Source organism: Tursiops truncatus, chromosome 7, assembly GCF_011762595.2.
Source record: "Tursiops truncatus isolate mTurTru1 chromosome 7, mTurTru1.mat.Y, whole genome shotgun sequence".
NCBI lineage: Eukaryota > Metazoa > Chordata > Mammalia > Artiodactyla > Delphinidae > Tursiops > Tursiops truncatus.
The window spans coordinates 86,037,909-86,050,098 of NC_047040.1; positions in this window are offsets into that span (position 1 = coordinate 86,037,909).

Genomic DNA, 12,190 nt, shown 5'->3' on the forward strand with positions numbered 1-12,190 from the left:
AAGTTTCAGAATAATGTATACTGTATCCATGTATAAAAATGTAAAACTCCATATGCATGTCTTGTTTACATATGCAGCTTATGTGGTAAAAGTAGAAAACACTGACTTTCTGGACGGAGCCATTCCGTATTCATTATCATGGTTACTTCTGAGATGGGAAGGGAATGGGACTCAGGCAGCGAACAAAGGAGACTTCAATTTTATCCACAAAGTTTCATTTCTTTTATTTAAAAAGTCTGAGGCAAATTTGACAAAGTGCTAACATTCTGCAGTTGGGTGGGTTGATGCATGTTTATTATCTTTTTCTTTATAATTACTGTACTTTCAACATTAAAAATAAACTTAGTTAAGGGCTTTATATACCTGTGGTCTGAGGGGAACTTAAGGAATTGATTCATAAAATATAATGTCCTTGTATTTAAATCAGGGGTTAACTAATTCAATTTGGCATCTATCTTTATGATTCTTGGGTGGGCTTCCTTCTGGCTGGCGTCTGTGTTTTTGGGTCAGACTGAAGGGGTGTGGAATGTGGAAATAGGACGGAAAACATCTGTGCACTAACTCAAATATCTCTCCTCTGTTCCTCCAGGGTTGGCTTTTTCTTTTTTTCTCCTGACATAAGAGTGGCAAAAATAACAAATGTCATTTATTGAGGACACACTACATCTTAGGGACTCTTTGTACACTATCTCATCAGTGCTCGTTCATGCAACTCATTGAGGTGGATATTACCACCCCTTTTTTTACAGGTGAGAAGATTAAAACTTGTGCCAGGCCATGCAGCCAGCAGACGATGGAGGTAGAGATCAGAGCTAAGTTTATTTGACCCGAAGCTGGGGGTTTTCTATTCTACAACTTTGCCTATTGCTGTTTGACTGCAAAGTGCCTCTTTAACTTCTAGATTTTTCATTTCAGGTTTTGCTTCAGATTTAAAAGCTGCCTTCCTTTCACTCATGTACTTGGTCAATGATCTATCCCTTTCATGAAAGACATATTTAAACAGAGCTGAGTTTCAACTCTAAGAGATGAGATGGGGAGTCGTATTATTTAGTACCCAGTACCCCTGCTACAAACTGGAATTTCATGGATGAAAAACAGTAAAAACAGAGTCGAAATTTTATTTTAGTTACACACACACATACACACATATGTGTGTATGTATATATCTATGTATAAGTATACAGATATGTATGTATATATGTACATGGGGGATGTGTATGTCTTAAGAGAGTTTGGCAAAAGATATCAAACGAAAGTGGGGGAAATTTGAAGCAACAGATACGTACTGTTAAGAACTGTACTCATAAAATTTTGGATTTGCACTAACCACGGCTGAGCTTTGTGAAATAGACAAGATTTATTTTCTTAGGAGCTATTATATTATTATTTTTTTGTCACTCTATGTAGCTAGCGCAGTGTTTCTACCTGTAAATTTCTTGAGTGAGTGACATGTTTTGATATCTATCCCCCATGTGGGACCCTGTCCCTCACCTCACTCACGTACCCCACCACTGAGTTTTCCGTGCTGGTCTGAGGTGCTGGAGCCCACCCTCCAGTACCCATCCTAGGTACTATTCCCAGTAGCTCCCACTTACCAACACTCCCTTAAAGACGAGTCAGCCGGGCTTCCCTGGTGGCGCAGTGGTTGAGAGTCCGCCTGCCGATGCAGGGGACGCGGGTTCATGCCCCGGTCCGGGAAGATCCCACATGCCGCGGAGCCGCTGGGCCCGTGAGCCATGGCCGCTGAGCCTGCGCGTCCGGAGCCTGTGCTCCGCAACGGGAGAGGCCACAACAGTGAGAGGCCCGCATACCGCAAAAAAAAAAGAGACGAGTCAGCCTTATTGCTTCCTGGTGAGAAAGACAAATTGGGGTGACTGTATTCATTAATGTACAAGGGCCAATATCTTAGCTGTAACAAGTGGTACATTTTCATTTTTTTCTTCTATTTTCATATTTCCTTTATTTTATTTTTTAAACTTTTTATTTTATATTGGAGTATAGTTGATCAACACTGTTGTGTTAGTTTCAGGTGTACACCAAAGTGATTCAGTTATACGTATACATGTATCTCTTCTTGTTCAAATTCTTTTCCCCGTTAGATTGTTACATGATATTGAGCAAAGTTCCCTGTGTTGTACAGTAGGTCCTTGCTGGTTATCCATTTTAAATATAGCAGTGTGTACATGTCGATCCCACACTCCCTGACTTAAAAGGCCTGTCTCATTTGCCTCCCACCCCCATGATGACTCTGTGAATTTCAGGCATCATGCCATAAAAAAAAAGGGGGAAAATATTTTAGGGAAATGATCTTTCTACGTGTCCCAAAGCAAGTATGTTGCTGCTTTTTCTCTCTCTTTGTGTGTTATAATTCTGGTATTCAGACCATCATGCTGGATCCCATCAGGACACTGAGAAATGTGTGACCATGCTTTTTTTAATGGAAGTATGTAGATAGTATTTTGTTTTTCACTGCTGATTGGGAATAGAGGTTTTTGTAATGAAGGCAGATAAAGAACATAGTTTAGATGTAAATAAGAGTGGGCAAGAAAGGTTTGATTTCTTTTTTAAGTTGTAGCCATGATACTGAAAATACAGGAAAGAGAAAATTTTTAAAAATTGAGACATGGAAACTATCAACTTAAATCAATGGAAAATAACACTTTACATGAACATAGATAGGTGTATGTTTTCTCTCATTTACTGCTGAGATGTCATTTTGTTTGATTCATCAGAATGTCAGCTTGTGGGCTTTAAAACAGATGTATATCAGCCAGAATAATGATACCAACAGGAACTGTAACACCACAGGCTTTTTCAAAGCCTTCCTCAGGATTTTGAAGAATTTAAAAGCTAACAAAAAAATCAATTTCGTGGATATAGAGGGCAGTTCTATAAGTCACTTTGTGCTCACCTGGGGGAGTGGATTCACTTGTAGAAGTTTTAAATAAATCACCTAAATGGGAAGGAGAGATTAGATCATAGGATGGAAAATTTCTGAGATTACATATGTCTCCTTTGTGGCCTCTCTTTTTTTATTTCTTCATGGATATACTTAAGGGTCACCTCATGGTGGGAATAGCAGGAATGTTATCAAGCCTCAGATTTACTTAGAAAGGTAAATAAAGCTCTTCTCTATTGTCAAATAAATTAAAATGCACTAGGGCCTGTTTACTCTTCTCCACTGGAATAATTTCTGGTGGTTTCTTTTGCTTCTCTAGGTATCAAGTCCATTTGAGAGCAATGGTCAGTCACAGTAATCCGTCACCCAATCTTGTTCACAAACTGATTTATCTTTTATACTTCTTAAATGTTCTGTGAGTTGATTGATGGTTAGGTGAGATAATTAATGAAAAGCCGCTTCTATCTGATATAGTTTTATTTTACCTTCAGCATAATTTCTGGATGCTGTAACTGTGTAACGGTAGCTTTTCAGGTATCTCTCTTTTAAAAAATTTGCAGTTGAAATGAGATGATGTCTGGGATTTGCTTTAAAATACTCAAGGGAAAAAAAATGGCAGATAGATGAGATAAGATTAGAAAAATGTTAGTACTTGTTAAATCTAGGCAATGACTACTTGGAGTTGAATACACTATTCTATCTACTTTGGAATTATGTGTAAAATTCCTTCTGCATTCTTAGTTACAATTCTTCTGTAAAATTTTTTTTTTCCTCATCAACTACTTGGCTATCCTGAAATACTACTGATAGAAGAGAGTCAGAATAAATACTTGATTTGTTTCCTTTACACATCACTTTTCAGAGTACTGTTCTATTTTCTAGGTACTCCTTTTTCGGTGAACTGTGAATTTTTGTTTCTTTTATTGGTATTATTATCTGATTAAAAAAATAAATTTGGTATCTTTCAATCCGTTGCAATTATTATACATTCTGGTGCTTAAGTTATCCCATCTTAGGCCAGTGGGAATCTCTTCAGATTGGCTTTTGTGCCCTTTTGACAGGATCCCACTAGTGTTTGGTGGCTTTCTTGTCTTCGGGCCGGACCAGAAGCTCCAGAGTCATCTTGTGCATTTCCGGTCCAAGGCCTAGAATCTGTTATCTCTCTAAGAGCTCAGGGCATTTTCATCTCAGCCATGGAGGTATCTGCCTCATCTAACTACAAGGAGGGGACACTGTGAAGGAAGGTTACATTGTGATGATATTGGTTAGCAGAAATGGGAAGGTTTCTTTGGACAAGCTGCTGCCAGACATCATTGTTCATTCTCGTGGGAGGCCCATGCTTCTCACAGATATCACTTGTTATTACAGTGAGCCTATGCCAGCCAACTACCTCTTTTATAACTTGCTCCAGACTTATTTTGGCTTACAAACACCGATCCTGCTGGCTTCTGTATGTCGTAGTTTCCATGGCTCAGTCTTTGCCCTTCGAACCTTTCCAGTGCCCAACCTCACCCATGGAATAATTGCCTTCTCACTTATATTTGGCACACACTCTTCCACTCAGTGTCTAAGTTAGAGAGTCACAATCAAACATCAACATCATTATCTTCATCCACAAACTTGATAATATTTTTAGGCATAATCGTGATTGCTAGAACAAGAGTTATCAAGGTGTACACACTTCCAATCAAGGGCTTTGTACACACAATTTCATCATCTCGCTTAATCCTCACCACAGTCCTATGGAGTGTGTGTTACTGTTCCCATTTTACAGGTGAGCACCCTGAGGCAAGAGAGGTCAGGTTACTCCTTTAAGGAGCTGGGAATCCCACAGAGGACTCTGAAGCCAAAGCAGGCACCTTGACCCACGGTTTAATGCCTCCTCTGTCGCCCGGGAATGCCAGAGATACAAAGAAATATAAGACATGGCTTTTCTTCTCAAGGAGTTTATAATCCTAACTGAGAAAGATCTTCACAGAAAAAAAATCAGCATGAAGAAGCATATGACAAGAGACATGTAACTGTTTCCCTTCCAATCCACTTACCCTGTGCTGTCAGATTAATTTTACTAAAATGTTTTTGCTCTCATTATCCTCCTACTTCAAACTTCAGAGGTTCCCCACTGCCTTCAGGATAAAGTCCAACTTGCTTGCTTGGCGTTTCAGGGCTTCCAAAATTTGGCCCTTACCTATCTTCTCATGTGTGAAATTCCACTGTGAAGCTGGCTTGCGAACGGGGTTTCTAAGCCAAGGGACACGTCTGGTGCTCTATGCTTTTGTGTCCTAGAAATGTTGTCACATAAGGGCATCCAAGTTTTACTTAGTTCCGCCTTTTAAAACACGGTCCATAAAAGATGTAAAGTCAATTGCTGCTCTGAACCCTCCCCTGTTAGAACTCTCCATTGTAGCCAAACATGTCTTATTCTCCAAATGCATCTTCGCAATTTCTGCCTCTGGGCCTTTGCTCATGTTACAACCTTGCCTTGATGCCTTCCTCTTTTCTCGACCTGCCCTCCTTCAAGAGCCATTGCCATCTTGGAGCCTCCTTGATTTCTTCAGGCTCTTGTTTAATATGATATCATTTGAAATTTCTCAGCTCTTATTGTCTGTATCAATGATCATATACAGTCTCAGATTACCACTTATGTATATTTAAAATTGTATTTGCTCTTTTTCTAATTATGAAAGTAACAAATGCTCAAAGCAAAAACTTGGGGATGTGCCAGGCACAATGGGAGAAAATTAATTACTGATAATCTCACAACCCAAAGATAAGCACTGCTAATAGTCTGTTGTGTGTGTACATATACATTACAGGATATATAACAACAGTGGCATCACACTGTACCTATGATTTCATAACTTGTTTTTCCTCTTAACAAAATTTCTCTTGTCAGTAGTGTTCGTACACATAGATTTTAAATGTCTTCATAACACCTCATCATATAAATGTTCCCTTGCTTAGTTATTCAATTTTATATTAGTAGATATTTACATGGTTTTTCTATTATATGTTGCAGTAAGTATATTTTAGACTTCTTCTCTTTTTAATATGGAGGAACTAAGAATATTTCTCTAAAGGTAGACATACCTGGTTTAAAACCACTTCCTAGCTCTTTTCCCTTGGGCAATGATGTAAACCTTTCTAAGTTTACATTTCCTCATCTTTGAAATATTCATGAAATCACTGCTATATCACAGTCCTGTGGCAAGATAACTGGCATGTGGTAAGTCAATAATAAATGTGAGCTGTTATAAGTTTCATTTTTTGGCCTCATGTCTTTTCACCTATAACTGGATCATAAGTCCCTTAAGGGGAATACTTTGTCTCATGGGGCTTGTGTTGTTGCCCTCAGGTCTGTCCCACTGTATTATACAAAATTGGTGGTAAACCGATGTTTGTTAATGATCATAACAATGATACCTCAATATTCACTGAATGCTCACTGGGTAGGAAGTTACTCTTAGTAATAGTCCTGGGCAAACCCAAAACTGTTATTACAACTTAAAGACTTTAAACTTTTCTCTCCTCATCCAATGCTCATTTTTGGTACTAATCTTCGTTTTCTAACGTTCAAATTTTCCCCTGTATTCTTGACATCCCAGTTGTTGCCATTTTTGTTGATTTGCTGTTCTAGCTGTAGACTGTGCTTTAATAGCAGGATTTGGGAAGATCTATGCTACCCTCATGTGATGGTATTTCTAGGGCACTAATGCATGGCACTGGGAAACACATCTTTGGCTGAGCTAGCCAGTTCAAAAGCCAGCTTCACAGCAGAATTTCACACATGCAAATGAACCATTGTGATCCTAGTCATGAAAATTCATGGAATAGTGGCTAGTTCAGTGTGGATGACCTGTCAATTTGGCAGCCAATCATCTAGTTAAACATCCAAATTACTGGCCACTCAGACTAAAGCTAGTCTTCCTGCTTGTGACTGGGTTCTATGTAATCCTATTAAAAGCAATGACATTTCCTTTGATTTGTGGCAGCTAATGGTGTAGAAGTACCATGCAGGCATCGGACATGTTTCTGGCACAGTTTAAAAGTGGGCATTGTGAGAATGGACTGTTTGTGTTACTACTGGATTTATTGTTAAAATACTAAATATCTTCCTTTGAATAACAGGCAAAGTATCAATTTCATGGGTGCCCCTATTTACTATTTTCATCAATTGTAAGTGGGAGGTCCTCTAAGGAATGCAGCATCATTTTTCGATGTGCACTAATTGATTTTGTCGGATCTATATTTCACTCCTTGGACCAGCCCGTCCCGTCAGGCAACCAGACAGAAAGCCATGAAGACCCCTTGGGGCCTGGTAGACCTTAGGATTTGACTGAAGTGACCCATTCTTAGTTTCAGATAAAAGGTAGTAGCACTGTTATGCTGGGAAGTGAATCTAGAACAGTAAACCCTAATCACAGACTTCACTGAGAATCTAATGAAAACTCCAGACTTTAAGTCGAGGGAAATGCACAAACAATCTAGTCTGAAAGTTCTGAGAGTTCATGTATCTGTCAAAGCCCAGGGGGTTGAGGGAACCATGAATTTTAGGTTAAGATTCCTGCTCTGGGTGTGAGAGTGGGGAGTGGGAATAAAGAGAGACAGAGAGACAGAGGAGAAGCACAGAGATAGGAAGACAAAGAGAAGCAGAGAAAGAAACACAGAGGCAGAGGCAGATGCAGAGACAGGGTGTATAACTCCAGTTTTCTTAGCAGAATACAAGTTCTCAACACTATGCTCATCTAGATTCTTTTTTTTTTTTGCGGTACGTGGGCCTCTCACTGTTGTGGCCTGTCCCATTGCAGAGCACAGGCTCCGGACGCACAGGCTCAGCGGCCATGGCTCACGGGCCCAGCCGCTCCGCGGCATGTGGGATCTTCCCGGACCGGGGCACGTACCCGTGTCCCCTGCATTGGCAGGCGGACTCCCAAACACTGTGCCACCAGGAAAGCCCATCAACTAGATTCTAATAAATGTTTTCACATGTTCCTAACCCTCCTTCTTCTGGTGAATTAAATCTCTCATATGAGAGACACAACACATCCCACACCTGAGGATTTTTGACCTTAGTGTGGAGAAACTCTACAGGGACACAGATTTCATTTTAAAGGCAAGTATGTAGGCCGCTTGAAGACACAGTCTTACAGGTTAAAGGACTATTCGGTTTGTAAGTGAAAAAGCCTTTTGTGTACACTGAAGACCACTGATCGAATAATTGTACTAAAAATACTACTGATTAGGAAGCCTTACCTCATATATTTTTCAAGGAGTTTTTATATACATTCTCATATTTTATTCTCACAGTAGCCCTGATGTTAGGTAGGAGAGAAATTGCTATATGTATTTTAAATTTAAAGAAATGGAGACAGAATATGTATAGGGACTTTCCTGGAATCACAGATATGCAATAAATAAGTGAACTCTAGAAAACTGATGTTCCAATTTTTGATTCTAGGTTGAATCTATATACCCGTGTTGATAGTAACATCCATATAACCAGCATAAATCTTTTGTTTCCGAAGATGAAATATATGAATTTAAAATAGCGTTCTCGAAATGGGACAAAATAAGAGAATCATAGAAATTTAGAGGGTAGGCGGTCCTAGAGATGAATTTTAAACTGGCCTCCTCATGTTAAGGACGAAACCCTGACTCAGAGGACCTGAGACTAATGCAGGGCCTCTAGCTGGCCTGCAGGAACATGCAGAGGTGACAGAGTCTAATACCATGAGCACTTGGTCCCAGATTTCTTGCTTTTGTTGAACTAGGAAGAAGTGGGGTGTAAAAGCATCTATTCTATGTCTTACGACGTCATTTAGGTAGAGTGACTTGGCGATAATTTTGAAATATTAGGTGTGAGTCAAATCCGGTCCTCCACTTAGGTGACGCTTGGAAAGTTTAAAATTCCAGCAGTGTTTCTCAGAAATAGTTTTTATAGGATAATGTATAGTTCTGCACATTCTGTTGGCCTGGGAACACATAAGGAGATATGACAGATTAACTGCTCTGCTTCTCAAGCTATAATAGAGAATCCTAGGTTAGAATAGGTAATATATGTAGCAAAGATGGATATATAACACATACATCTACATCCACATATATATATATTCATGTGTAAGTGTCTATAAAAATTAGGTCTTAGGGTTATTTAAACACTCTTCACTTATAGCTTGCTTTTGGGGAATTATTTAGTTATGCAAGATATCACCATATTCAGTATATATTTTTTTAATAATAAACATGTCTAGTCAAAGAAGGCATTAATGAAGTAATTCCCCAAATAAAACAGTCCATGATATCGGAGTTGCAGCAGAGAGAGAGTGTGGTCTTTGTAGTCTAATCAAGATCACAAGACTTGTTTTGAGCGTCTGTCATCTTTAATTTTACAGCACTTCATTTCAGAGTAGGACTGCCAGGGTCACATGCAATTAAAACACAGGCAAGATTTGTCTTGTGAAATCTTAACATAAAAAGTAATGTGTTACTCCATTTTAACTTTTCTACTGAACTCTGTGAACTCACTAATTACTTTTCCCCCTCCTGTCACCTTTTTGATATGACATGTATTTTATAGAGAAGATAGAAGTTTGGAATTTTTTTTTTATATCATACATACGCTTGAGGATAACAAAATTAAAGTAGAGAAAAAAGAAACGCGTTTTTCAGAAATACATTTTTTGGTTAAAGAAATATCTGAGTACTACAGCTTCAATTACAAAGAACCTCATAGATCAAATTCTAGGAAATAACTGTTCATCTGTTTAACTAGGGCAGGTAGAGTGTAATAACAGACCAGCGATTTTATGGAGGCCAGGATGGTGAACCGGAGTTTATTCTCTGGGGTGCGGGGCAAAGGGGCTTTTATGTGATTGGCTGTGAAAAGCATTAAAAGCCAGCGCCAACGCGGAGCTTTGGAGCGCCAGGAGGCTTGTTCCATCTTAGTGATCAGTAAATTGCATAGACCCTTATTAACCTTATTGATAAGGAGCTTAGGGAAGTCCCATTCAGGCCGCAATATATTCTTCTTTTTGTTCTCCTGTCTCCGCCTGCGATCCCAGCCGCTTTGTATGGACAGCCTTTATGCTGCGCCTCAAAATTCAGCGTGAGTAGCTGCGCCTTTAAGTTCCAGCAACGGAAGGGCGCGCAGAGCAGCCTGCCCAGGGGCTCAGGGCCTATTGCACTGGTGCTGCGGACACCTGGAGAATGTTTGAAAATTTTGTGCTTAAAGAATCTTTTATATTGCTCCTCTTTCAATGCAGCTGGGGTCTATAGGGATCAGGGGATTATTTTCGATACCTGTCGAAAAGAGTTATGTCTACACTGATTTTCCATCCCTCACTACTAATTAACCTTATTGTATACAGGAAACAGTCTATTTAATACCTACATTCTTTCTGTAATGCCAAGTAAAATGAAATCCAGTGTGAAATCTAGTTAGCGTTTGCCTTTTTGAAGTCATTTTTAAGTTTCCAGTTTTAGTGACTGTGACCTTAGAACTGATAGCTAGAAAAATGGTGAGCTCAAACCAATTTTGGTTTCAATTGTATTCTTCACCCCCTCCTACTTAAAAGCTGCCTTTCACCTGGATTTGGGAGGAGACGTTAGGAACAGGCATCCGGAGCTGGACCATCGTTCCCTGGAGCCTTCCCCGTTGACCTCTCGCTGGAGTTCTAAGGCTTCCCTTCAGACCCTCATAGGCTGGCCCCTGGTCCCCTGACTCTGTTTCTCTCCTCAGCAGCCGAACACCTCTGTCCTCTTCCTTTCAATCGGGGAGGCTTGAATTTGACCGAGGGACACGTCACGGCAAAGCAGTGCAGCAGCAGCGCAAATAAATGCTGAAGGAGAGGAATCTGAGCCCAGGGTTAAACTACTGAAGGGAATCCCATTGGTGGAATATTTGCGAGGGAAAAAAAAGGTAGGGTCTAGCAATAAAGGGCAGAAATTAAACCGTGCAAAAGGTCACCAAATGATGTGGAAAAATCTACACATCTTCAAGCATGCTGCACAACGTGGACTCAGAACACATTTTGCTAGTGATCTGAGAATGGTTAGCGCAAGTCCTGCTCTTAAAATGTGAGTGTGCGTGTCTCAAGTAACTGTGTCAGCTTAAATGGTGCCGGGGAAAGTGTGGATCTTTCAGGCCGATGCTTTGTATTTGCCGAATTTCTTGGCTTTTGAGATTTTCGTAAATTGGTCCAAAAGTCTATGCTCTATAGCATTTATCCGACTCTCCGCCACTGAGCTACTGGAGAGAAGTATTTCTCGTGCACTTAGACTTCAAAAGAGGCAGTTGAAGGCCTATCTGTTTGTTTGTTGGTTTTTTGCGGTATGCAGGCCTCTCACTGTTGTGGCCTCTCCCGTTGTGGAGCACAGGCTCCGGACGCACAGGCTCAGTGGCCATAGCTCACGGACCTAGCTGCTCCGCAGCATGTGGGATCTTCCCGGACCGGGGCACGAACCCGTGTCCCCTGCATCGGCAGGCGGACTCTCAACCACTGCGCCACCAGGGAAGCCCCAGGCCTATCTGTTTGATGATCCTTTGCAGGTGGGACTAGGAGTCAGTACAGATACCAGTGAGTTGAGACTACATAGAACTTCTGATGACTAGCTGATAAGAAACCCCATGGTGGATCAGAGTCGTATTTAATGTTGCTTATGTTCTGAGTGTCTGTCTTGGTTCGCTCATCCAACAAGCATATACTGAGTACCAGCTCTGGGCTTAGTGTTACCTCTCTCCCTCACTGCTTTCCTAGCACTCTCCTAATTGAATGAGGAGCGTTCTATAGAATCCAGCTGCTTGCTTAAGAATTTCGTGGACCCTGCATGCTTCACTTCAAGCATGAGATAGCAAAAAGCAGCTGGATGAGTCTACAAGGGATGTGTGTGTGTGTGTGTGTGTGTGTGTGTGTGCATGCGCGTGCGCACACGCACGCCTGCATGTGCGTGTGTATCCTTCTGCCAGGTCTCTCACCGAGACAGCTAGATGTTTTCATTTTGACAACACTGCTACAGATAATTGTCCTCTTTTTGTACAAGATGTTCGCGGTATTCTCATCATTTGGGTGATTCAGGATCACTCTCCAGCAGCATGAGACACAGCGTGTTTTGATGCCTGCCCCTTTTTCAATTATATCTACGAGGAAGACTGCTGGGGACCCATTTTTTTTCATCTTGCACAGGACCCCTAAAGGGCCAGATTTAATTTCACTACAATATTAAGCGGTATGATATGATGAATGATAACAGGACATTGACAAATACAATCCAACACAGGATAATATGATGTAA